This window comes from Corapipo altera, unplaced genomic scaffold, assembly GCF_003945725.1.
Source record: "Corapipo altera isolate COAL_440 unplaced genomic scaffold, ASM394572v1 49, whole genome shotgun sequence".
Taxonomy (NCBI): Eukaryota; Metazoa; Chordata; class Aves; order Passeriformes; family Pipridae; genus Corapipo; species Corapipo altera.
The window spans coordinates 8,747,315-8,774,762 of NW_020884879.1; the positions used below are offsets into that span (position 1 = coordinate 8,747,315).

The following is a 27,448-nucleotide window of genomic DNA, read 5'->3' on the forward strand; positions in this document are numbered from 1 at the left end:
CTAGAGGTTCACAAGCTGAAGGTGATATACTGGAAAGAACATTTTGTTTCTCAATAGTCAACTGTGCAGGAACTCTTTTGCTTTGACATAGCAAAGTAGAGCAACAGCAGTGACCTCCATTAACACTTCAGGGATGGAGCACATCTCAATGCTAAACTGAAAAACAATGAAGCTCGTCCTAGAAGACATCTTCACTATGATAAATTCTCGTTTCCCTCTCATCAGTTTTAAGATAGTGTTTATAATGAATAATAGAGCTAGACCACAGATTTCATGAGCAGTGCTAAGCAATGTATTATTGCCTTTAGAACAGTACTGTAGAGCAACATAGGTGATGTAAAATGACAGTTATTAACAAACTGCTGAAAGCAGAACTTTTGAAAAATCTGTTTCTTCAGAAAAAAAATGGGGGGAAAACTTGAAAACAGACATAGTAGGGAGTTGAAAAGTAATTTCTGTGTTTGTTGATGGGCAATTAGAGATTTCAGCTGGAAAATGTTAATGCCCTGGTCTAGGGAGAGTTTGCCTTTTTTAGAGTTGATCAGGCATGAAACACTGCATAATAAACTTTTGCATGCTTGTTTATTCCTTTTCCTCTTTTTTGAAGTAATTCATAGCTTCAAAAGAACTAAAAGTTATTCCCTGTTCTCCTTCTGGTAACTATGGTAACTATGTTTCATTAAAGTAGCCACTTAACTTCAAGGCTTGTGTTACAATGATATGCATTATTTTGAGTAAAACCACACTATAACCACCTTATGATTTCAGAGCAATTTTAAAAGAAAGTTCAAAGAGCATGCGTCATTGACTCTGGAACACAGGGTTTGTTTCCTTTTAAAAGATGTTTACTCCGAAAGCCAGGATCACTTTTCCTGTGTGGAGTCATCTCTGTTGTGGGGGGGATCACTGCTGACCTCAACAAGCGATGACCATGCTCTGCTCATCGAAGGGATGCTCAGTAGTTGCAGGATTGAGGCCAGTGGGAGATGCCTGAGCACACAGATCAGTATAACTAAGAACAGCGAAATTGTGTTGCTTTAATTACTCTGTTACAGCTTCATTCAGTATCAGGAAGATCCTGGTCTGGCTCTGATGTTGCTACATACCTGCTGTTTAGCCACCATTATTAGTCTTCGTACTGTGATTTACTTTCTGCAAGCTAGTTAGGAATTGATGGGTTTGAAGGGTAATTTTGTGAGGGTGCTGTTACAGTTGCACTGAATTTCTATAGAAGTACTGAAGCTGATTAGGTTCGAAAAGCGGTCACTTCTCAAATACTTACAGCCTTATCTAGGTTACTTAGGTATTCCTTCTCTGTGATTCCTGACTGTTCCAGACATATTTTTTTTGGAATGAATTAACAGTTAAAATTAGGACATCACAATACTTACACTAGACAAAACCCACGGCTAATTAGCTCATCGAATTTTCTGACATGGAGTCAAAAGAAACAATAAACCTAAAAATACAAACTTTTTTTTTTAAAGAAATATAACTGCCATGCTGTTATCCTATACTTTCATATTGCCCTTTCTGAACAACAAGGCTCTCTTCATTAAGCATGACAAACATGTCCCAAGAAAGAGAAAGTCACACAAAGGGAAGAAGTGTGCCTTCCCTCAACATGCAAATCACATACGTTCATTAACTTCAAGAGTGCCATGTGAAGTACAGTCTGCCACCATTTAAAAGACCTGTAATGACCCTAACTGTTAGAGATAATGGGGCTTGCTTGCAGTACTGCACTGCCCTGAAGATCTTAGTAACATGCTGAAGAGCACAGGAAAAAAACAACCCAAGTACAAAAAATACCACCTTGAAAATCAAAGTAGTAAAGACTATCCAAAAAATTGACTAATAACTGTCAGATACCAACCCAGCGTTCCCCAGGACAGACTTCTTTTTTGAAAGGTTTCGCTCATCATATGTTTGGGTCAGGTAAGTGGAGCAAGGAAAAGCATGTTTAGTTTGTTCAAACTTATGTTGAGAGGTCAGCAGCACAAGGAATGGTGGTTTGAATACTCTTCGCAGAGCCTTTTATGATTCTAAAGTGGGGCAAAGATTATTTCCTAAAAAGACACCTGTCTTCTGTCACAGACATAAATAGAAGTCATCATGATTGAGCAAGTATTTGGAAAAAAAGAGACTGTGGAACTCTCTTCCAGCCTCTGTCACTAATCTATTCTGTACTCTTCATCAAGTTTGTTCACCTTTCAGCTAAATGAGAATAACAACATAGAGTGCTTTTGTGCATTTCTAACCATACTTTAAGGTAGTGAATACTGTTTAGTAGCTTGGTCATGCATTCACTGCTTCTGAAACTCAGCCCGATACTTCAAAGGTATGACTTGAGATTTCCAAGAAAAAAATCTTTCCTCTTTCTCTGCAAGCTTTTTTACTAAAACTAAATTTGAACAAACAAAAAAGGACAATACTGAGGAGGAGAGATACTAACTAATATATGGTGAATGGCAAAATAATGTAACACACATTTCTATTCTCTTTTATCCTAATGCAGTAGGCAATCTGGAGGTAACCATACTCTTGACATGTCTGACCTTTATCTTAAAAATCTGTTTCACTTGTTTTCCTATTAACTGTTTTCCTTTTAATTGTTTTTGCTCCTGGTGTTCAAAATGTCAGTAAGATATATATATATATATATATATATATTTATGCTTATATACATATATTTATGTGTGTGTAAATATATATGCAATTGGATATGTCTATCTCATATTGGCCTCATAAGCCACCAGCGTGCCTGTAACAAACGTGGATAGAGTCTTCCTAAATCTTCGTTAGCGAAGCCCAGCCATGATGATGAAATATATATACATATGTTTGTGGTAACATGAATTTCAAATATTGCACACAGCAAGCACTGTGTTTATTTTAAAAGGAAGTGAAAGAGGAAGGTTTCTTTCAATGTGAACATCTTAGATGTGTGGCAAGAAAATGACTCAAGATACCACTAAACACTACTGAGTTGAAAATAACACTATAGAAACATATATTTGTAATATTACTTTGAATTGATATAATAATAATAATGCTATTGCAGCAAATATGACTACAGCAAGATTAAAAAAATCATCCTATGGAGAGATGTCTTACAAACTTTGTCACTTTAAATAGAGTTACCCTTCAGACTCCCTATTGTAAGCCTGGCTGCATGGAAAACAACCAGAACACTCTCGTGGCCCTCAATAATACACGTTATCTGCATGTGAAAGCACTTACATACATTTGGTGTTAGTCACACAGGTATACAAAAATACAGTCCTGGTCAGAAGATCTTACAAAGTAAAGCAATCCAAAACAATTTTGCATGTAACAACTGTAAATAATAAACAGCAGTTTAAAAATTCCAAGAGCACATTAATGAAATTTTATTATTTTAGGTGATAGTTATGTCATTCTTGATAAATAGGCCTTTATCAGGTGTCTGAATATCTATGTAATAGTCTGGCTTGTTGTTTGGATGTCACATTAAATCATGGGTTCTGTCTCTTATGTTGGAACCTCAAACACCAAAATGTGTTCAGGAAAAGGGGTGGGGTGATGAGTGGCTTTTGTGCTCAGGCTGTAATCCTTTTTTTTTTTTTCACAGGCTGTGCTTACCTACCTAGGAGACAGATTTTTGTTTTATTTTGAAGAGGTCTGCATCATTTTGCATCAGAACTTTCCTGATACAAGAAGTAATAGCTGTAACTTTTAAATAATCATCCTCACTAAAGACTCCATTATGGTAACCAACAATGTTCTACCTTAAATCATTTTGACAGTGCATTCTTTGCACTGCTCACAGACTTGGAGGGTGTCCTCAAAACACTGAAAGCTGGGACAATATCCATGGTTAAGAAAAGTCCAGAAGCAGCCAAACAGGTGGGCACTTCTCTGAAAAAAGATCTTTTTAGATAGAAGACCTTTTGTACACTAGTTCTATCCTAGGCCCCCTTCAGGGGCTACACCTGAGAGAGAAAGTGAATTATCAATGACATTTTTTTAAAAGAATCAGTGGTTTAACACTAATTTCTAATCAGATCCTACAGAAAGGAACAGCTCGTATGGCAGCTGTACTTTTCCCAGGGTTAATTACCTTTCACTGCTCTCTACTAATGAGTCAGCTGTTCCTGTCATCACACAACTACACTGTGTTCATCTGTAGCTCTAGCTGTGGACAAACACAGTAGCTAGAGCCCTGTTTACATATTGGCGAGGTTTGTTGTGCAAAGAATTTGCAAAGCAATTTAAAAAAAAATACTTAAAACTCCTTCCATTCCCATGTCTCTTTTCATGGAAACAGCAGTATTTTTAAGACCATCACCATGTTCTCTAGGTTACTAAATTAGCCAATAGGAGTAGAAATCTAAGGACATGAAAGCTAATGAAAACGGGTTTTTTTGCAATATTGCATAATAGTTTATATAAGGAAGGTTAGAACCCCGTAGCCATCTAGCTTGTCTTACCTGATTGTTGAGTGAGGATGTTTATTTATAGCTTGCTAGTCTAGGACATAGAAAACTTCTTAATAAAATATGGTTTTAAGCAGTATAAAAGATAATAGCAGAAAAAATAATACACTTAAGGAAATAGTTTGTACTATTTTTTATGGCAAACTCTAATGAGGCAATGATTTAAGACTTTCAGTAACCTGCTAATGTTTCTACGTAATTCTAGCAGGTAATTCAATAGCAAGTAAATAGAACACGTCATCTTCTGGCTGGGGTAAACAGGATGTACTCTTTATAGCCATATAAGATCAAGAATGATCCTCATACATCATTTTCATATGTCCTCTTTATGGACTATATAAAACTTTGGGGGTAACAGGGAAGCGATTCACACCTAAATTCCATTTTTTTTCAAGAAAGTAAGGGCACAGCTAGTGAGAACCTACAGTTAATCACTAGTGGTTATTTCAGCTTTCTTGTGGGAGGCTACAAAGACTATGGTTAAAGATGGGTATTGTGAGCGCTCTTCCAAAACTCAAGTCCTGTTTGGGTAAACATTCAGAAAATGTTTGGTTTTCATATAACCAAGGATAGAACTCCAAGTTAGCACTGTCTTCGAAGCATGATTTTATGCTGAAAATACCTGTACAGAGGTTGCCCTGATCTGAGCAGATTTCCTTGTTGTAAGATGTGCAGATGTTAGCAGAGAAAGTAAATTTTCACCAGACACCAAAGGGACAACACGCAGTACACATCATGTGAGAATGAGCTCAGCTACCTGCAGTTTTATCTGCAACAGGCCTGTTCATGAAGATATTATTTGAGTCTGAATTCCTTGCTAGTTGTCACATGAGATAATGATAATTGACAAATTTAAGACAGGAATACAGTCATGTTAATATGATGATGGAAGAAGAAACTTAAGCTTCCCACTACAGGTTAAACTTGCAGGACTGGCAGCTCAAAAATACAATAAATTTTCTTTTGAAAATAGCAAAAGCACCATAGCATTCCAAGGGATCACTTGAATGGTCATCTGGAAAATTAGTAGTGTACTTTCCTTTAAACATTACTGTAATGATCCACCTCTGTCTGTCAGGCACTTGAGGTTGTGCAAGCTGTATTGACAGCTTGAACATTCCAAGCAGAGAGAAAATGTGAGCTGTGTGATTATGCTCTTTTAATAGGCAGATATTTATTCATTGCTCTATTAGAAGCAATTCTCCTGCTTGGTTTTGTAATTTTAAGTGAAAGTGAATTTCCTGAAGGTGCATTAATTGGGCTTAAGGATTCAAAGAAACCTCGGATCACTCAGGTCAGGCCAGGGAAAACTGTTATTATGTAATGTCCACTTTGTCTCAGATTCTTCCTCTGACCAGAAGACTATTCCTTCTTCCAACACACTGTATCTCACTCACTGCTGATGTTAAAAAATAATTTCTCAGGGACAGCATGGCCATTCTTCACCCAGTCAAAGTCTTCACATGTTACTAACTTGTCTTAGGTTTCCTGAGTTCTCATTATTCCTTCTTTATCCACAGGCAAGAAATAGGGAAAAAGTCCTCTTCCCTTAGTGAATAGAAAACCCCAACGACTCTGGATGAGTTTCATCCTTTCCTGAGATTTGGTCTGCTTAACTTGAACTCTGTCAGTAGCCAGACTTACTAGCTCTCTACTAGAAGTAGAGTTCATGCTGTACACAGAAGCAACTGCAGTACTAGAAGGCAGCTTTTCTAAAGAGCTTATTGGGCTGATGATAGTCCTACTATTGGGGGGGATCTCTACTGGAGATTCAGGAGGAAGAAGGAAAAAAATGTAGTGCCAAAAATCATTATGTCTTCCACATTGTGCCCATTTATAAACTTAACTTCTTTATTCCTAAAGTTTTATATAAATTGCAACTGATAAATAGATTCCAATCGCCCCAGAATAAATAGGGAAGTAACCTGTGTGACCTGGAGGGTGTCTGCATGCTGAGCTTTCTGTTTGAAGGCAGAACTCCTTCAATGATCACAAAATAGTAACACATTATTCACATTAATAACTATAAGTGGTAATGCTAACATTATTGCTATAAATAATATTGAGCCCAAAACATTCAGGGCTAAAGCTCTCACGCTATTTAGAATTATTGTCTCTCACACTATTTAGAATTAGAGATATGTAAGGAGACACTTTTTAATGACAGCCACTGAAGGGTTGATTTTGAGGAAGAAAACTCAGAGATTATATGTGAGCTGGTTAAGCTTTTCAGGATAAATGTTACAACATTATCAAGGGTTATGTTTATTGAACTGGTGTCAATTTATACCATAATGAACTTTACATTACCACAATTTTGAGCATTATTTTTACTGATTTTGAGTCTCCCCTGTGAAAGTGCTACCGAAGACAACACATAGTTACTTAGTTACTAACCCTTTCGTAAAATTCATTGTTTCAAAATTAGATCAAGCTAAGCATTATCTTAGAGCAGAACTTACTACTGTGGCTATCCTGCCCTCAAGGAAAGAGTCTGAAAAGGCAAAGCACTGTCAGAGACCTGACTAGGGCTCCCTGCTTCCAAGGACAGCCTGCGCCTTCCATGGTATGGGTTAGGATAGCGCTGTTCCACATGCTGTTCCATAGGGACCATTCACTACATAAGGGTTAGCACAGATTTGTGGAGTTCCATGCTGTTCTGAACCCTAAAGGAATTTAGAGTTGACCACCTAGAAACAGAATTTAAGAACTTTGCCATGGTCTGAAGAAATTTTGAGAACCTCTCCCTAGAGATTCAAAAGATGAAAATTTGTTTACCACACATCTATGTGCTAAAATCATGGGGATGAAAAATAATTCTGTAAAATTCAAAATTCTTGTCATCGAATCTCTTAAAAAATGACAGAAAATAGTATGTACAGAAAATGAAATTTTTATCTGAAAGCTTGCTTGTAGTTTTTATGATAACATGGGGAATATTGAATCACTATAATCATCCACTGAAAGAGTACAAAACCATAATCAAATCTATCCTTCTATTACCTTGAAGCTTGAGAAACAGAGTCTTGAAAGCCTGAGGAAAGAGAAAAATCACCCCTAAAAGTGCCTACGGACTCTGACTAGTGACCAACAGGAAAATGTCTGGAAATACTTCTATCAGCAATGTTTTAAAAAAAGCCAACTGATTTAAGGTAGAAATATTTACTGTATTTTGAAATTAATGGATATTGTTAAAGCTTTACAGCTTTCTTTTTAATTCATGTTTTAAGAATTAATTTTGAGAAGAAAAAGACTTTCCTTAAAGGATACATAATGCCTTCTAAGAAGAAAGCAGGTAACTGACACCATCCCTTTTGTAAACATCACATTTCTGGGGCAAAATTTGGTCCTCTGAGTTCCACAGTAATATTCAGTTTTGTTATTTGGCTCTCCATTAATATCTGAACAGACACAGATTTTCATCAGTGTCACATATACGCAAGAGGAGACATTAGGTCTAAGATATATTATTCATATCACTGTCTTGTATGAAAAAATAAAGACTAGTATGTTTTTCTGTAGGGAGGATATAAGATGAAATAAAGTCCAGTTTGTAGGCTGGACGGGAATGACAAGATTCATCTTCATAACTTTACATGCCTGAAATGCAAATCCATATTTCTGAATCAGTAAATGCTGGATTCCCACAGTCTCTGTGGGCAACCTGCAGGCATTTCTGATGCTACGTACATGTGTGATACTTTTCATACTCTACTTCAGGATGAGAGGAATGACATCCAAGAGATGCCTCTTTCCACTGACTCCAAAGGGAATCTGTATGACTGGTTCAGGTCTGGACACTTCCACTGTGCACACTGACATTTCTCCAAAGGATTTCTAACCATGGAACTTATGGCAATCGCTGAGCAGCATCCTATAGCTTAAATAACATGCATGCTATGTGGCTCTGACTTGTATTGTAAAATAAGGTTGAGAAGGCAAGAGAAACAGAGTAGGAAACCATCCTCCAGGAACGAAGGCAGTGCCAGTCCTCCTAGGAAAGAACTGGCAAGCAAAATGAAACTGATGAACAAATAAAATGGAGCACTAGTGGATGGTGTAACTTACAGAAATGTGGAATTAGCCATAGCTTTGACATGAGCGGTGTGGCCTCAGAGACACAGGAGAATCCAGTGCCAAGAGGCAAAGAAAAAAGGTCAGCATGATAGAGCAAATATTTCTTACCTAGATATAGCAGAAATAAGACAATCAAGTTCTAAGCACAACAGAGGGAAACTGAACTCTAAGAGTTGCTATGGACTGGAATATCATCATTTTAGTATTTGTATTGGACAATATTTTATGAAGGAATAAATGTTGTCCTAATAAGTAAATGCATCACTGGATTAGTGTCTGATAAATGGGAAGTGTGTCTCAGCTTCAGCTGTTGTTGTCTGATATGAATAAAGTTTGCTGTTAAAGCTTATTGGTGTTTCTTGCTTTGTTTACTATGAACTGTTGCATACTTGAGAAACCTGATGTCACCAGTGACAGTGGATCTGCATTTAATTCTTTTTTATTGGTTTGTTTGAACCATACATAATTCCACATACCCTGTTTTATTTTGTGTCTTCTCTTCTGTGCCAAGTTTTCAACCATAAAAGTAAATAAATTAAAACCCAAATTCCTTCTAGCAACTTTTGCTGACCCTTGGGAGCTATAAGAGCCAAATTTTCAGAAATGAAAATGTTATTGTGCCTACATTGCCTGCCACAAACATACACTTTTTTCAGAATGTAAAGGTGAATCTTTAGGCAAATAATTATCATCACAATTCTTTGCTTGATTTAGGAATGTCAGACAGAGTTGTGTCCAGTGCACTACATGAAATGCAGTTTAAAAACAAACAAACAAAACAACAAAAAATTAAATGTCTTTTTTATTATTATTATTTTTATTTCGTGTATTTACTCCAAAGAAAAAAAGTCTTGTTAGTAAAATTAATCATATCCAAACAAAAGACTGGCAGCTTAAGTAAGTATATGAACAGGGGGAAGGGAGACTTATTTCCCGAGTTTCAACAGATGTCATACTTAATTGGTTGTGAAATAAACCAGAGCTACTCTCGGCCTGTTTCCCTAGTTTCAGCTGTGAAGACACTTTCAAACATGTGCATTTCCCTCCTGCTTGTCATAATGAGGGTGTGGGGTGAGAATCAAACCTCCAAAAGGAGTAAAGCAGCATGCATGGTGCATACAGGCCTTAAGATACACTAATTAAACAGAAGTGAGAGCTGCATCTTTTATTCCTGAGAGATACACATCAATACAGCATTAGCCAAGACAGCTCTGTTGAAGGGTAACTGCCTTTGCCTTCTGCTAATATCAGGAAGTCACTGGACTATCCCATTCCACACCAAGTTTTTCTACCTTCATGCATTTTTTCTCAAAACCACCCTTTGTCCTAAATCAGAGCATTGACAATATCATAAAACTCATTGAAATGGGATAATTTTTGTATTATTGACAGAGAGAACATTAGAGGTTTTTTGGGTTTTTTTCCCTTGTGGTTGTTTTCTGCTAGAAGCAGCAGAGTAATACCACATGTAACACAATGCCAACAACAACAGAGATTTTTTAAAAAAGAAAGAATTCTCAAGTATAAAGTAGTTTGGCTACACATGGTGAAAATTGAGAACTAAACTGCTCCTGAACCAAAAGCCCAAACGTTTGCAACTGTGTCTAACCACCGGTCAATGGTATGCTAATATAAATAAAGGCATTTGTTTCTAAAGAACTATGGTGAAGAATGTTAGTCATGAAAATGCTCTTTTGAGCTCCACAGGAAAAAGCTAAATATGTGATAGGTGTCTCTCAGTGGAACTCAGTAAATAATTAAAAAAACCCTGAGAATAGTGTTTGTTAAAACATTTCAAATAGAAATGCAATGAGAATTGTGTAAAAAGAAAAATTAAGACCAAGGTTAAATATGTTTAATTCACCTGTGGCAAGCAAACTGAACAATATTTGTTCTTTTAGTTTAGACTTGGAACCCAGATCCCAGAGGTGCTAGGAGAGAGCTTTAATCCGTAGAAAAAAATTCAAATTCCCAAAGTGTATGATGAAAACCTGTATAATCCTTCCTGAAGTGAGAAATAAAATAGAAAATACTTTTTTTTTTCTATTAAAACAAGGGCAGTCATCATGATCTTTATTCTTTTAATGTTTTACAGGTCTGACTTTCGGCAGATGACCTCTCTTGTTTGTCCCTACATGTTTTCCAAAATATAAAAGTGAAATAGAGTCCCAAGGGCACTGTACTTGAAAGGTTATGAGAGTTAGAGAATTTTAACCATGCCTGCCAAATCAGCAGATGGCTTGTGATTATAATTATATGCATCAATAAAACGAATAATCTTTACAAAATTTGAATTTCTACTAAAGTAAGGGATTTAGTAAGCAGATGCAACAGAATGCATTTTCTTTAACCCTTTTTGTAGACAGTACTGTTTCTCACAAAAATAATGGGAAGGTTCTCCACAGAGTAGCTTGAGCATACACTTGAACCATAAATAAATGTTTCTTTTGACCAAGTGTTAGTGCTGTTTAGTGTGATTTATGTGTTCAGTTGCACTCTGTTCACTAAATGTTGAATGTCATGTGTACTTAGTCTCTTCATTTTTGTCACAGTGCTCGTTCCTTCTCTTTAGGATTTGGTGGCTTTCCGTATCTTGTATAGAGCCTGAGTTAACCACATTCTTAGGGAAGAAAATACTTTTTCACCAAATGTGTTAAATTTAAGAAAGGTTTTTGTTGGGGAGTTTTTTATCACAAGAAATTAAATTATAGGAAATAAAAAAATCACAACTGTGGATTTCTATGACGGCCGATTTTACTTTCCAACTTGCTTTTGTAACAAGATCATGTGTGTTAGATTGTGTCAAACTTCTGCCTGAAGTAGGAGAAAGTCACGCAGTAGAAAAATTAAACAAAACAAACAAAAGGGCCCCTAAACCTAATCTATTTCTAGGCTACATCACAAAAATTCTAGAAGATAGGATGTACATACCCTATAACTCTTCTAATATGGCAAGGAAAAAAAAGTTGAGAACAATAATAAGTACATTTTCAAAAAAGTCTCAGTTTGGCATGCTGTAGTTACCTACCTACATTTATTTTAACATTTATTTTATGCAAGCATTTAAAGGAAAACCTTTATTTGAGGAAGTTGCATGTGTTAGTGTTATTAGCTACCTTAGTACTGCCAATGTGAAGAGTGAAAACCAATATTTTGATGCTTATTAAAAGGTGGATTTTTACTTCAGAAACAACAGAGCCATTACTCTGTATCATGTAAATCCTTCTTAGCATAAGGATTATTGACCTGATAGTCCATAACGGTGCCTTTGGAGCCATTACTACTTTGTTGTGCCAATCCAGATGCTGCACATGTACTCTAACTCGGGGGCAGGAAAGGCACTGAAAGTGTCAAATTTTCTTGTGAGATTTAGGGAACTGTCCTAGTGACTCTACCACTTGGAAAAATACCATTAAGAAGAATTGGGATCTCTGGTCCTCACTTGAAATTGTGTTTTGGAAAAGTTCTAAAGCATTTTTTATAATCTAATGCCTCATGGAGCAGAATTTAAATACATGTGTTTAAATGAAAATCTAGCTCTTTTTAACCAAAATTCCTTAGTGGAGGGAAAAGTTCACATATGAAACCGAACCTGAAAAATGTGTTAGATGTTACTTGAATCTCCTAAGCAAATCAATAATCCCTCATCTTCAAAACACTTACACACCTGCTTTACTCTATTTAAAGGGAGCCATCAACCTCACATCAGTGGAATCACTCAAGTGTACAAATGTTTTTGCCAGTGTTCATCTACCCAAGAAGATAAACTCTGTTTTTTATTGTAAAGTAACTTTTGCTATTAGGTTACCACCTTTTTTAGAACCAGAAACCTGTTATTTAGAATTGTAAAAATTGTTATATCATTAAAAGTCTTCCAGAACATAAAAGAGAGCAATTCTCCTACAAAGACATTTTATGTAAGTACTAAAAAAAGTTAAGAAGAAGATAACCTTTTTTATTTCTAATTAAACAGTGTCTTTAGCCTGAAATCGTTCAGGATAATTAAAATCCAGAAGCACTGATCCTACTTATTTGGTTTTCAAACATCCACAACTATGCGTACAATAACTACAAGGAAGTGACTCAGTCCCAGGTATACATGTATAGTTCAAAAATTAATCAGGTCAGTAACAGATTTTTATCTAGATGCTCTATATACATATGGATATAATAGAATATAAAGTTTACTCTACATATTGTCTGCTACATTTTATTTTGGAGCCACAGAACCAGGCTTTTGTGAGGATTGTCAGTGACTTTGGAGATACTTGCTTGACAGGAGTATCAGATATCTTGGGATTACTGGCCTGAAAATCTATAAACACGCAAAAAAACTGAATTAGAATTATTCAAATTAGCTGTGTAATGCCATAAAGTTTTTCAGATCCCTATGCACAGCTCATATTGTTGTCCACTGGAACCGTGCATGAAGATAAGGACAAAGTCCTCATTGGATTATAAGGTCCAAAAAGTCAGAAAAGTAGTTTCTGGAAATCTGGTGTGTTACAGTTTATCAGGGAGATCAGATAAATGACATTAATTGTCAGAAATCAAGTTTTCTTTGCCTTTTCTCTTAGGTGCATCAAGGAAATAACAGATAAGAGAAAAAAAAAAAGAAGCTGTGAAAAACTACTAAAACTTACTAAGACTCAACCTGTCAGATCACAGTAGCAGTATGATTTTTGTAACTGCTGCATGAGCATTACCCTTGTGAAATCACTCTCTACTTTCAATAGTATAAACAGCGGAACTTACTGTGTGAATGTTGAAATTTCAAATACCCTTTACTCTTGTTCATGTAGGTATGTAAAAAGCATGGTGACTCTGTGATAGGGATATGCTAATTTTTAACAGCTGCAGAGATGCACCTGAACATCAAATATCTTTGAATCTTTTCTGTTAAAATAAACTGAAAACTTTATACCAATTACCAAATTTCAAAGCAAAATTGTGCTGTAATGCTGTAGCTTACTAAATCTTTGCTGATCTAGCATTTAGGTTTGAATTACAGGACTTAACTCAGAAAGAAAGCTTGCTTTCTGATGCCTGCATATCTCATATTTGCTGAGGTAGCATAGGGAAAACATTGTTGAGATGCACATAATTTTAAAAATATGGAAAAAATAAAATAAATACTAAATTTTACTTGAGTTTGTTTACTTCCCTATTACATTCTCTAAGTTGCAATTATTGGGAAATGCAGAAGCAGATATAACTGCAGATATACCTAATATATACTGAGTTTCAGCAAACTGGGATGCTATATAGGTGAACACAGTTTTTTGCATATGTACACTTTTTATATAAATATGCACACATGGATTTGTATACATGCATGTGCACATACCCCTTTGCAAGGAATCATCAAATGTATATGTTCAAATGTCACATTTTCTCCTTCTGTAAGCTGAAGTGATAATTCTATTGCCCATGCAGTAAAAAAGGATGTCCCTGGGTAAGTGACATATCATAATGAACTGACTTCTGTAACCTGTGAAAGAGTTTTAATTAAGTTAACAGGTTATCCTGATATGTCTAAATACACATATATTCACAAGGATTTTTGCTAAATTAAATAACTGTCCCAAAGCAAAACAAACAAACAAACAGAAAGAAAAACAACCGAAAGACCCAATAAGAGAGCAACTGTAATGCACACTGATATCTAAACCCTACTTCTTTAACCATCTGTATTTGAGAAAACATTCTTAAAACATATGGTTTTCAGCGGTTTTGTGGGGAGTAGAGGAGAAGCATTACTTAATTCACACAGGCATCTTGCAATAATATCATGTTGTTTTGAGCCTAACATCCCCTGAGCCTCCAAAGTGCAAAGCAGACAGAAACATTTTAGCAATGCAAACAAGACTTTCCGGCAACTTCCTGTTGCCATTTTTCAGCAAAATAAAGGGTCCTGAGGTACTAAACTGAAACACTGCTAGAAAAGATTTTATCATTGGTTACATAGGCAGGCACCTGCTATTCTATGATATCAGCTGAATAATTTGCTGCTGTGCAAATAAAATAAGTAATGACTGTGCAACTGTTTAACAGCAGTCTTCAACTCTTTTAATTTCAGCTCATGTAAAAGACAACACTGAGAAAGACATCATGTAAAAATCTGTTTTAAAAAACATCCCAAAATTATAGTAGCAACTTCATTGTAAAAACTGTACCAAGTATTTAGTAGCTGGCTAATGGTTTGAAATGTGTATTCATATATATAACACATTTTCAGCACATTTTTACAGAGAAGTAAAAAGAAACTTTCTGTCTGTAAAGTTCATCAGACATAATGTACATCTGAGTCAATGCTCACTGTGTGGCAGTTCCTACAAAGAATATTTATTTCACTAGATTATAACTGAAATATCCAGTTCACAAAACATACTGTTTCACCTTACTTTCGGAATTCCAGAAACTTTTGAAAGCTGGCAAATCAGACTGAGAGAAAAGGAAACAAACAAACAAGAAACAAACCCAACCTTGATTCCAGAGACATTTTTCTCCCCTTCATGAAGTGACGGGGGGGGGAAAAATCCCTTCATTATGACCTACTTGTCTAGAAAAGGACTTTCAACCCCATGGTTAGGCTAAGATTTGCTCTACTTTCTCCCTAGGGCATAATTGTCAGACTGACTTACCGTGTGCCTTTTAGCCTTTGTTCTGCCTCTCACGCTGACATCAGGGAAGCAGTGATGTAGAATAAAGCAGGGGTGGGCTAGGTTAGTCCACTGTTTGTGTCGTTGTGTGGTGTGCAGGGACACTCTGTGATACTCTAGTGAGCTGCTAAGCTTTTTTTGTAGGCTTTGTGTCATTTACTTAACGACCAATCTCATTAGCTGCCAGGGTACAATGGGCTGATGCATTTTCTATGTACATACTCTACACAGTGACCCTCAAGGTTGCCGAAGGTCTATTTAATCAGTCAAAATGCTGAATATATTTGCAGTAAATCACTAAAAAAAAATACGAGACCACAGAGGTATCTCATGAGTGTTTACTCTTTCCTGGGAGTTATTTGCAGGTAATAAAGTGATAGGAGTTGTAGGCAAAAGCAAGGGCAAAGAATAGAAAAGGGCACTCACTGAGTTTACACTGGTCACCTTTAATTTAGGGAACCTTGGGGGCCCTGCATATCACTGTGTCTCTGCTTGTTAATTTCTCCATGCAGTTCATGCTTCGGTGTAATCATGTTATCACAATTAAACCCCTGTAAATAAGAAGAGCAGCACTAACAAAAAACACAGCCTTTCCCACACCGGAGAGGGGATGTGTTTGTGCATGTGTGTGTGTGTGTGTGTGTGTGTGATATTTATTTATTAACTTCTTTACTACAGGCAACCTCAGGGCTGGTATCTTTGCATTTCTAACCTCTCGTCAGTTACAAGGTAAAACCCTTTTAACTCTTATGAAAAATGAAATGCTGAAAAGCCCTATGAATCACGACAGCTGTCCATAAGTAACAGGGAGAGTTCTATTGTCCAACTTGTCCCTGGATAAAATGAATACTTTACAGCAGAGGCTGTTCAGCTTGGCTAAAGAGTATGGGGAGAAGGGGAGGAGGTCACTGGAGATTTCGCACACTAATTTAATCTGGGAAAAGGACAGGCACTGCATCTCACTTGAACAGACTGGCGGCAATCTGGGCTCCCACAGAACTATCTCCTTTTGCCTGTGCTCTATTTATTCCTTATCTCTGTTTACCAACCGCTAGGTCCCTTTCATTCACACCACGAGGCCGTTCTCCTACTATCAGTCAGCAGCTGACACTGTGGAAGAGCCTCAAAGGCAAAAAAAAAGGGATCAAAACTAAACCAAAGCTGTATAAACAAAGCAACAGTAGAAGTAAATGCATAAATCCTAATTCTTAACCCAACCCACAGGGTGCGAACAGAACCTTTATACTAAATCCAACAAACCCACCACAGTGAGCTATGGGCTACAGAGGAAATGGGAAAAGCCAAATATCATTCATGAAATCACCATCTCAAGTAGAAACATTGAAAATAGGCATTGGCAGACATTTAGCTGGTTTCAGGATAACAGGTTCATCAGTCCTATGTATTCCTCAGCAAGTAATGAGGCACAGGTTTACCTGTGTGCCTGATATAAGATGAACAAGAGCCTTTACCGCTTGACCACCTCACTGTTCAAAAGCTTTAACTAGCTCTACACTCTCTGTTTGTGATTTAGATTAAAGTAAGTAGAGGCAACCTTTAGAAAACTTTAAAAAATTATCTGGAGGTAGTGATAATCTGGATAACTTTATAGCTAGAATTTAAATGTCAATTTATTACTGAAGAATTTGTCTAAATGATTTTGCGTTTAAAACTTTGGATCTTTAAAAATCACTCTTTCTCAGTTGTTAGCTTATATTTTTTACTCATACTCCAAGTTTTTAGTGTTTACCACGAAAAGAAAATGGGTGAAAACAGGAAAGAAAAGATGAAACTTGTAACCCTAACATCAAAGTGAAGTATTAAACTCTTTACATTTAACGTTCTGGATTTGGATTATTATGGTGACTTAACTGTGCATAAGTCTGTTTTATAATTTCAATGGTAGTGTATTTTGTATTCTTAAGCTGAGTTAATAGGAAAGAAGTTGCAAATATTCATAGAAAGACAGAAATATTGTTTCAGTGAAACAACCTGAGTATTTAAACTACACAATCTGTAACTCACAAAGTAGGGATATTCCTCCCAGAAGAGGAGTTCTGCTTTCAGAACTGTTCTCAACTTTTTGAGACATACAAATACTGGCAAACAGCACATATCAATATACTGTCAACTGCCTGTTCAAGATAATTATAACAATTACAAAGAAAATGTCCCTCATTATCAGAGATGATCAACTGGACCTAATTTCAGTTTTGATTTTCACCTATGTGCATTATGAGCAGTGAAGTCTTTACTACTTGGATCCTTTTTTCCAAATGAATTAATGAATTAAATTTATCCTTTCACCAGCTGCTAGGCAGCAGATGGAACCATTTCTGAAGCCTTGTTGAATTCAATCCATAAAACTCATTTCCTAGGATTAGCAGTCCAAAGTTTCTTTTAATGTTTATATACCGCTTGGGATTTTGAATTTCATGATGTTAAACTTTCAATTTAACTATTTTTTTTTTCATTTCATATCAAACAAATATGAGCGTTTGGATTTCTATAGCTTTATAACCACACATTTCAGGTCACATAAGGACAAGAATTCATTTCAAAAGCAATCAAGTAATGCAAGATTGGGATCTGTTTTTTTTTTTGTTGTTGTTGTTTGTTTTGTTTACATTACAGCACTACCATAGAAACCGTTTGTGTTATGCACATGGATTAATTTAGACCAGAAAAGTTTTATTGTCTGTAACTTTGACAAAAAACTTTGACTAAAAATGTAGTCTTAATAAACAATTTTTGAAAGCTACTGTGATATAAGGGTGTATTTGCGATTAACAGAAAGATGACATGCTCCTGAGTCAAGTTTTTCATACACATGTCTTTTATAGTTAACTTCATTATAAGGTTGGGGGGGGGGGGTTCTGTTTTTGAGAGGAAAACAAGAAGTAACAAATGGTGGCAGTTTTGTGAACACTTCAGTAAAGATTTTTTTCGGTGCAGTAATAGGAAATATTGGTCAGCTGCAGTACCCTGGACAGCTCCCCGTCTTTCATTTTCGGTTTTCTCACCTCTGCTACACACCTCTGTCACGATAACCAAAGATCAGGGGGTTGAACTGCAATTTCGTTCACAAAGCTCCCTGTTCATAGACATCTGAATGAATTAATTTGTAATTTAACCAAAGTTTCTACTTATTAGATATCTACAAAAGAAAAAACAAAACAAAAAGGCACACTCTCCCGCTCAGCTTTCAAAGATATATTAAAAGTCTTAAGAATAAAATCTCATAATGTCAAAGTCTTCCTGTTATTCAACAAAGTAAATAAAACTTAAAAAAAAAAAAAAGTGATTCGTTGTTGTGTATAACAGTGATTTCCGCTAATTTGGCACAAGAAATCTATATTAATCTAATAATGCAGTAAGCCAAGAAGGCCACATAATAATAATTACCATTGAGTAATTGAATATTTAGAAGGAGGAGGAAAAAAGGAAGACTGGTAATCTTAGCCTGCAGGCATGAAAGTACTGTAATACACAGATGATATTTACAAGTCAAAATAAAATGCTCCAAAGTGGGAAGTTAAAAGGCAAAGCCTATATTTAGAAATTCCTGATCCCAAATCTGTATTATTTGCTAGTCACCTTGTTGCAGAATATATTATTGTCTCAGAGAAAGCCTTCATCACAAGTGCTGTAATTTTCCCCAAGAATTGCAAAACCATGGCACAGCCAAACCAAAGAAGACACATCTACACAATTAACTTAACTAATTTAATTGAGAAAAGAGGTAATAAATGGTCATTTTGAATCCTACAAAGATCCTTAGCTGACAAAGTTCATCCCATACAGTTTTACAGTTTAAGGACAAAATCTGGGATTTGCGCTTTTATAATCTCTTAAATGAAAATTCACAGCACCTTGCACAAGATTGTCTTGCTATTTACATATGAAGGAAGACAAACATCTGAACTAAGTGCTTTGTTAAAGACAAAAGAAAGTCAGAGAGAGAGAGAGAGAGATTGCTGATCAGAGTGTTAAACAGACTTTCTCTAGCATCAAATGCTATTTCATAAAAATTATCCTCCTCCAAAATGTTGCCCCAGAAGGTCCATTTCTTTCTTCAACCTTTCCTGATATTGCTGTGATTTAACTTTCTAAAGATTTTCCTGACACATATATTCATTCTGCATTCTGAAGTACAGTATTTGGTTATTTAATCAGAAGCTCTCAATTCACTCTCTGAATCCCAAATAATTTAAAGGACTGAAATTCCATGCTTTGAAAGACTCTTATTTCCTGTAGAGTAAAGCTAATAAATATCTTGATCAATAATCTTAATTTCAAAAACCTTATGCATGATTTTAAAGCATTCTAAAAGATCATGAGAAAGCTCTTTGGTCTGTAATACATAACTGCAAGTGAACCTGCTTCTATCGAACAGTTCCTACAAATACACTGGTCCCACTCTCTCCCTCTCCCGCCTCACTATTTTCTCTCTTTTTTTAAAAGCTAGTATTTAAGTTCAGTAACTTTTCAAAATGAGAGGAAAAGTATCCTTGTGATCATTTCCTCAAATCAAATAGCTAGAGCTGCAAATTTGCACAATTGTAAAATGTATATGAACAAAGGCTTTACTGAGGCAGTATAAATGCAATTACACCATGACATTTTATTCAGAAAGCTTTCTGAAAGCAGTTACAAGTAGCTATTTTTTAATTGAGGCCCAAAATAGCATTTAAGATAATGACCAAGCATACATTGTAGAAGAAACAGCATTAGTGTCATTTAAACGAAAAAGAAAAGTTTGCAGAGAGCATTTTAAACACGGATTAAACCCCCTCAAACTTCTTAATACAACTCTCTCGAGCTTTCAACATCAATATATGGACAGGATTTTTTGCTTTTTGCAAACTAAAAGCACAAACAAGAAAAAAGACAGAAAGTTACTAACAGTACAAGTTGCTTAAACATCAATGGGTTCAGAGTAGTGTGAAAAAGTTGTTAAACTTACTTTATTTTTGTTTCCAAAACTTATATGTTTCTCCTCCCTTGTGTGCTGAACTGTGCACTAAAGCTGTGTCTTTGAAAGGTAGTTCCCATGATATGACATCCAGCGCCTTTGACTGCCTAGAGATAAGCACCTGCGTTTGTGTCCCCTCTTTACGTCACACCTCCCTATTCAAACCTTCTCAATATGATTCACATTTGCACATCAACAGCCTCATGCGCATACACAGATTTTTTTCGGCTCTGGGCCCAAAACTTTCACTTTAATTTTCATCACATGATTGCTGTGGCATATGTCCTTCCAAACCTCCCATATATCAGTCATCATGCAAATGAGATGGAATATCACTCCTCTGCAGCAGATGGCCAGGGATGATAACAATGGCTCAACAGAGGAGATTCAATGTCCCTGACTTTATCGCCACGGCAACAACAACCTAAAATATATGTAATGGAAGTGGTGCTTATTAATTTTGCAGGCTCGAGTGTTCTGATTTTGTGAGTGAATGGGCTGAGTTAAAAAGGGGGCTGTGTCCTCCTGCCTCTAGAAGACTATCTATAAAAGCCAGGGACCTGGAAATTATTTTCAGTGACTAAGAAGGCAACAGCCTAGCAATTATTTGAGTAATTAGGTGTAATTCCTCCCTGTAGGCCTTGTACCCTCCTGTGCTTGTTTCACAGAAGCTTGTGAATTAGACAGGCACAGATACTGAAAAGAAAAGTGCCTCAAGATATAGCAGGAGAGCTTGCAGGAACTAAGCTTCAGTGATATGACACTTGGCCTCCACCAGGCTTGGTAAACACAAGCCCCAAGCCATAAGTAAATACAGGCCCCACTCCACAAACATAGACCAATTAAAATTACAAAGCCAGCCACACTTCTGGGTGGGGCTGGGGAAAGCTTTATTCTGCCATGATCTCACTATGAGTTGTACACATAATGGTCTCTCAGTTCCGAGCTCTAAGTACCGCACTCCATTGCTATCTGTCACTATCAAACTCAAGCACAAGGCTCTCTCCAGGCTGTGAATTTCTCTAGGGATTGATCTTGCACCTTTAAGGAAATGCTTCAAAGTGAATTTTCTATGTGTTTTCTTCTGAATGCAAAGCAGAGTGAAGAAATAATGGATCATCATTTTACCTCTGAGCAAGCAAAATATTCACAAAATATCTTTACTCCACTGATGTCATAACTTTCACATGCTTTAATATTTTGAGTGTTGGAGTAACCATTTGATTCCTCAGAAACAAAGTTCAGTTCTGAACTATATAACTAAGAAAATATACAAACTGTGTGTCTTTTGTTCTTTTCCTTAGGGAAGACCGTAGAAAAATGGAGAATCCTTTGTCTCCCTCTGTGGTAGAGGGGAGGATATTTAAGTAAACCTGACAAAACACTCTGGGAAGTGGTGGCTCCATCATGTGCTGGAGATTTAGTGCAGGATTGGACCAAGGAAGCTTGCTACCCCTCACATGAGTGCATTCCTCAAAACTGGTAAGATCGTTGAAAGTAATTTTCAATTCTCTCCTAGGAGACCACAAATCCTGAGCCTCAAATTCAAAACCAGAGAGAAAACACCAAGTGGCATTACCTGGAGGAGAAGTAGAATGCAAAATGCTTTCTTGAAGCAAGTGATAGGAAACTCCAGAGGCAGTTCTGGGCCTGTGGATCCTTCTCCTGTTTTGTCAGGGCTCAACATCACCTCAGCATTGTTGATTGTTCTGTATTAGCATTTCCAATCATCAATTTTTAAGAAATTTAACTTCCATCTAGAAAATTCACAGGCACATTCTGTTGAGCACCAATTTCATAAACTTCCAGAACATTTATTTATTTATCATATGACTGTACAGCACCCAACACTCTCACCTTCTGACCTAGTAACAGATGCTACCAAATGTTCAGTACTGAATGACCTCTCCTTTTCCAATATGAAAAACATCTTCTGAATGTGAAAAAATGAATGTTTTTTTTAACCCAGTAAAAGCAGGAAGCGTTTCCTTTCTGTCTTTAGTATTGCCAACTACTTATTAGCTCCCAACGGAAATATTTAAAATACAAATGTAAAGTAAAACTAGTTGTTCCTCTTTTACCTCACATTGTGGCATGGAGTTTGCAACTACATTTTCCAAATATAATGTTGCTGAAGAGTTTTGTTTTCCAGTTTCAGAAAAGCTCAGTTGAAATGAAAACCCAGAATTTTTTTTTTTGTGTGAGTTTTTTGTGTGTGTGTGTGTGAGTCTGTGTATGTGTGCATGTACAATAGGATTCTAGAATTTTATATGTCGATATTCTTTACTTCTGTACATTTTATTCTCTACCTTGTTAATTTGGTAACAACTCATGAATGTGTCACTTGTGATGAGATGAAGAAATAAGTTTGGTGGTCCAAGCCTATACAAAGCTCTGAAGCTCCTTTTAGTGGATCTGTAGTTGGACAAAAAGCCAATACACAGAGTACTATAGGAATGATGTTTTCCTGACAGCTTGTGTTATTTATGGGACTGGCCACTGTCTTCTGAACCAGATGGAGCTTTTTTACAAGTCTTTTTTTTTTTTTTTCTTTATTTTATGATCTGCTGTGTATGGCCTTAATTGACCATAGAGTGAGATTGTTATTTAGGTCACTGTCTTTATTTTTTCCAGTGTTAAGTATAGTCCTGGGTTTTGAACCATCTCATTTATCTTAAAGGGGCAGCTTGTTTATCAAAGCTATTCCGATCCTCTCAATCATGGCAAGAACATGGGATGAGAGGATAAGTAAAATTTGTAGATACAGATTATTGTTTCCTGTATGATTACTGTCTATATAGTTGTAGTTGTAGTGCCATGTATATTGAAAACTCTTTACTTAAAAAAGGGTTTGTCTTCCGCTGAGACACATAAGTAAGAAAGAAAAAGTATTTGCCATTAAATCAATCCTAAATTCAGATTTAACACAACTTTGTATTTTGCATGGTTTGCGATCCAGTAAGTAATGAAAAATTGGCAAAGATTGGATTGTAATGAGAATCTCTTTAAAAAACACAAATATGTACTTAGGATGTAAGTGCTTAAAAGTTAGCAAAACTTTAGGTTGCAACAGTCATCCTATTTTAACCCTCTAAGCAACAGGAGGTTCAAAGTTTACAAGGATAATAAGAAAAAGGTAAAAAAAGTTAAACTGTCTCTTAAACTACTACTCAGGGAAACATGAAATCTAATAGGAGAACGATGTCTTTTTGCAGAAACAAAAATGAAACAAATATACATTCCAATACGCAGCAACTACTATTCAGACTTGTCATAGTAAGAAATTGTGCAGGTCTAATATGAATGCTCAGGTACAAGACTTAATAGTCATCAGCTGATAAATAAAATACCCTTTAAACACCAGAGACCAAATTGTAAATCAGTGGTGGCACTATATCTGATAAACCAGACTGACAAAGAAAGCTTTCTTGTAGACTGTACAGCAGTTACCTAACTGCTATTCAAGTTCAAGGAAAACTTCAAAAACTACACTTTAAATAAATACCATCTATTAAATAGTAATAGAATTTTCAGTCTTTTCACCTGAATTTAGTTTATCTTCACAATTACAAAGGAGACACTGATACAGTAAATAAAAAAAAAAAAAAAGTTTTCCTTCCTTTGCAGAAATAGAGGTACTCTGTGTATTCCTGAATCTTATCAAATGATATTCCAGATCTATTTTAAAAAGACAAAACTTGTTTATGATACAATCTCCTGAACAAAACAGAGATCACCAACGAAAGACATCGTGAGAGAAAAAATAAGCAGTGACAATAATTATAAAGAAACTTCAACATAAGATATATATAAAATGTATTTCTACTTCTATGAACAGCTATTAGCTCAGAAGAATCATAACTAAACATTCTGGAAATGACGAGGTATCAAAGAAATCATAGAGATTACATGAGACGTGTTGAATAGCAAGTAATATGCAAGACGAAGCTTGATTCTTCACAAAGAGATAAGGGAATGAAATATTCTCTGCTGGTGCCAGTAAATTCATTGCACACATTGGCATCATCAAGCACCAAGTGTAAAGTCATTACAGACAATAACATTGCCAAAGTTGCCAAACCCAGGAAGCACCTGGTTTAATAAAATAATAAATCAGCCTGGAGTGAGTTATGTTAGCTGGCTTATGCTGAGGAAAGCTGCCAGATATATACATAGCAGAAAAACTACAAATCATTAAGCATTCAACTTAGAAATGACATTTAGGAAATGTTTGTACAACATGTTACTTCAAAAGTGTCAGTTTAAAGGAATAAAAAAGGAGGAAGAAGAAAGGATACCTGAACTAATATTAACAAGGGAACAATTATCCTATTAAAATTATATATTGGCTCATGGGAATATTAAGGTTTTCAGCATGTTCTCTCTGAAATACTTCGTTTACTGAAATAACAGGAAGATTTCATCTTCTCTTTAGTCAATTTCTTTCTTAAATGTTTACTCAACAGTATCCTAGAGAAAGTCAGCAAATTTTGAAGTACTCCTTTCCTGCCAAAAAATTCTGTCACAGAAAGTTGGAAACAGTATTTCAGGTGAGTTTTCTTGAAGCCTCTGAGTGCAGGCATGCACACAATTCTATTAGTCTTTCTATGAAAATACTCAAAGGACTGTGGAAAACTCTCCATGTAAACGATGTAAAAAAGTAATCTTTAATGGGGCTTTTGGTTGGGCTTGCACCTCACTGAAAGCGAGAGTAGAATATTGTAATTTGAGTGACAGTTTTATGAAATTCAGGCTGATCTAAAACTGGGGAAAAAAGATATTTGTCTCTTCGCAGTCTTATTTACTTTAATATATAGCCTTAATAAGTAACCGAAAGCAGTTATTTAATAAGCACAGAAAATTAGGTGTAGGTGATGTCAAATATGGATTAAGCCTTCCAAAAACTCTCATAATAAGGCTAAATATGAGTAACTAATATTCTCAGCTCTTGCTGCTAATTAAAAAAAGCCTCAAACACATTTTTCTCCCAATCATTGTATTATTAAATGCATAAATAAAAAACCAATAATCTTTAACTTTCTATCATAGATACCACCAGATTTTCATTTGCAATTCAGATAACTGATCAGCTGGAAAAATTCTTTTGAGTCACAATATTGGATCACATCATAAATCAGTAGTTTTAAAGTCTTGATCCAAAAAGCAAAAATATTCTGTTTATATCAACTTTAGTGAACTTCTGACTTCTAAATTATTGATCTATTTACTATTTTAGGCATTTGTCTCTATGTGTGCCATTCCTACCTTACTCAGACCATCACAAATGTTGTAAGAAGTAGGGGTGACACTTCTAATACCTTCAGCATTAGCCTCTGAAAATTTCATCATGAGTATTTGCAGCATCAGACTAAATCTTGTTTGGGAAACTAATTATTTTAGATACAGCAAATTAACCTGAAAATATTCACACAAAGTTCACCTAATCTCACAGTCCACATAGTCTTGAGAAGTAAAAAACTCAACAAAGTTGTATAAATATCCTGAGCTCTGACAACTGCATCTTTCCTTCAATTGCCTTCATGTTTTTCCTTACATATTTTTTCCTGAAGCCTACCTATGGTCATCCAAGTAGGAGAATTACAGTTTCTGTTTGGGAAACATTCCTTCTTTGATTTGGACTTGCCTGAAGGCAACAGTCTGATTTTGTTTCTGGCCCAACATTCCACAGTTTTCTAGATTAATCAACAGGTAAACACTCATCTGCTGAACACCTGTCTTTCAGCCTAAATGCTTGTCCTCAGATCTTCCCAGGCTGTGGTTCTTCAGAGTTTTTTAGTTGATAGTCATGTCTTGAGAAAGTGCCCAGGTAAACTCTTCTGCTGCTCTCTCAGCAACACACACAAAACTCCAACAGCTATTGCCAGCAATGTCTTACCTGATCCCTGACAGCTGCTTCCTTCAGGGGAATTGTGCACACAATTTTCTTTTCTCCTAGCTGCTTATGTGAAGAACATACTTATTATCCATAGAAAACCCTAATGACATTGTATAAACAGTGATATTAGTGTTCCTGGGTTTTAAGAATTCTGAATGGTGAAAGAAAATTCAAATGGGTCTCAACTTTAATTATCACAATGAAAACAGCCAGTTAAAAGAAGAATTCAAAAGATTATCTTATATGGCTATAAAGAGAAAAAATATTGGCATCTTTTCCCTACTTTCCAGTATTTTGGCACAGGATTAATAGTTTTCTTTCTGCTTCTAAATTTTTAGGATTTATTTTACAGGTATATCCTACTAAAACCAGTCTGATTTGTTCAGTAGAACCATCTTTCTAGTAGAGAGGTTTCTATTATATTTTTAAAACCTTTCAGATGACATTTTTTGTTAAAACCTCTAAATTTGTAGTGGTTTTTTTAATAACATTAGAATAATATTGCTGAACTTTGAATAACTTTACTATAGTATGTTCAAAGAGTTAAGTCATACTATAAGACACAGTGATCTCACAAGGGCATCTTAAGCATTACATGAAAATAATCCAAAGTCAGATTCATCTGTGTATGCAATATTGTGTGTATATGATCACAATAGCATCTAATTTTATATTTTGATGCATCTTGTTGGGACTTTAAAATACCATACTAATGCAACAAACGATTACAATACTTATTGTTATAACAAAGTACATGACAAACTTTGACTCTCCAAACCTCTATAAATAGGTGTAAATATGCAAAATAATCTCTGGTTTCAAGTATCTCTATGGAAATGCATATTTTATATAAACATGTAAACATATATATGCAACTTTTTATACATAATATGATTAAGCCTTCAGGGCAAGAAAGCCTTCTTTCTAACACCAAAGAGATAATTTTAATAGAATGGAAATAGTACTATAAACCTTTTCTAAAGAGTATACACAAAAGTAAAGGAGAGCCATATATGGGGTATTTTGTCATTTTTTTTTCCCCTCAGCGAATCAATGAAATCTACAGGAATTCCAGGTCTTTAATCATAAAGAATTTAAAACGCTTAGATACAGACAGGGATAACAACTATCTGAAAAAAGAGGGAACTATGTTTCCATGGACTAGGCTTGCTTTCTTTTCTTACACAGTTTGCTGAAGAGCCTATATGGCCAAGGGTTATTCTGGACCTAATCCTAGGAAATGAGCCAGGAGTGATAAATAAGGCTGAATGCTGGGAGTGGCTAGTGTAAACCACAGTGTCATTAGGCAGTCTCTAGATTGAAGTCACTAGCCCTCGGTAACTAAGTATATGTTTTCTTC

The 27,448-nt window shown here is 35.7% G+C and overlaps 1 protein-coding gene across 5 annotated transcripts in view; it reads right to left on the bottom strand.

The window, feature by feature from the left end:
- Positions 1-27,448, bottom strand: part of ST18 (ST18, C2H2C-type zinc finger) — a 189,174-nt gene that overhangs the window by 79,061 nt on the left and 82,665 nt on the right. For 2 of the 5 annotated variants that reach the window (XM_027638723.1, XM_027638722.1), the window contains exon 1: positions 20,184-20,330. The exons of the other annotated variants lie outside the window; for them this stretch is intronic. The gene's annotated coding sequence lies outside the window, so the exon portion shown is untranslated. Of the gene's footprint in view, positions 1-20,183; positions 20,331-27,448 lie in introns of those variants that run through there. 5 annotated transcript variants of the gene reach the window in all.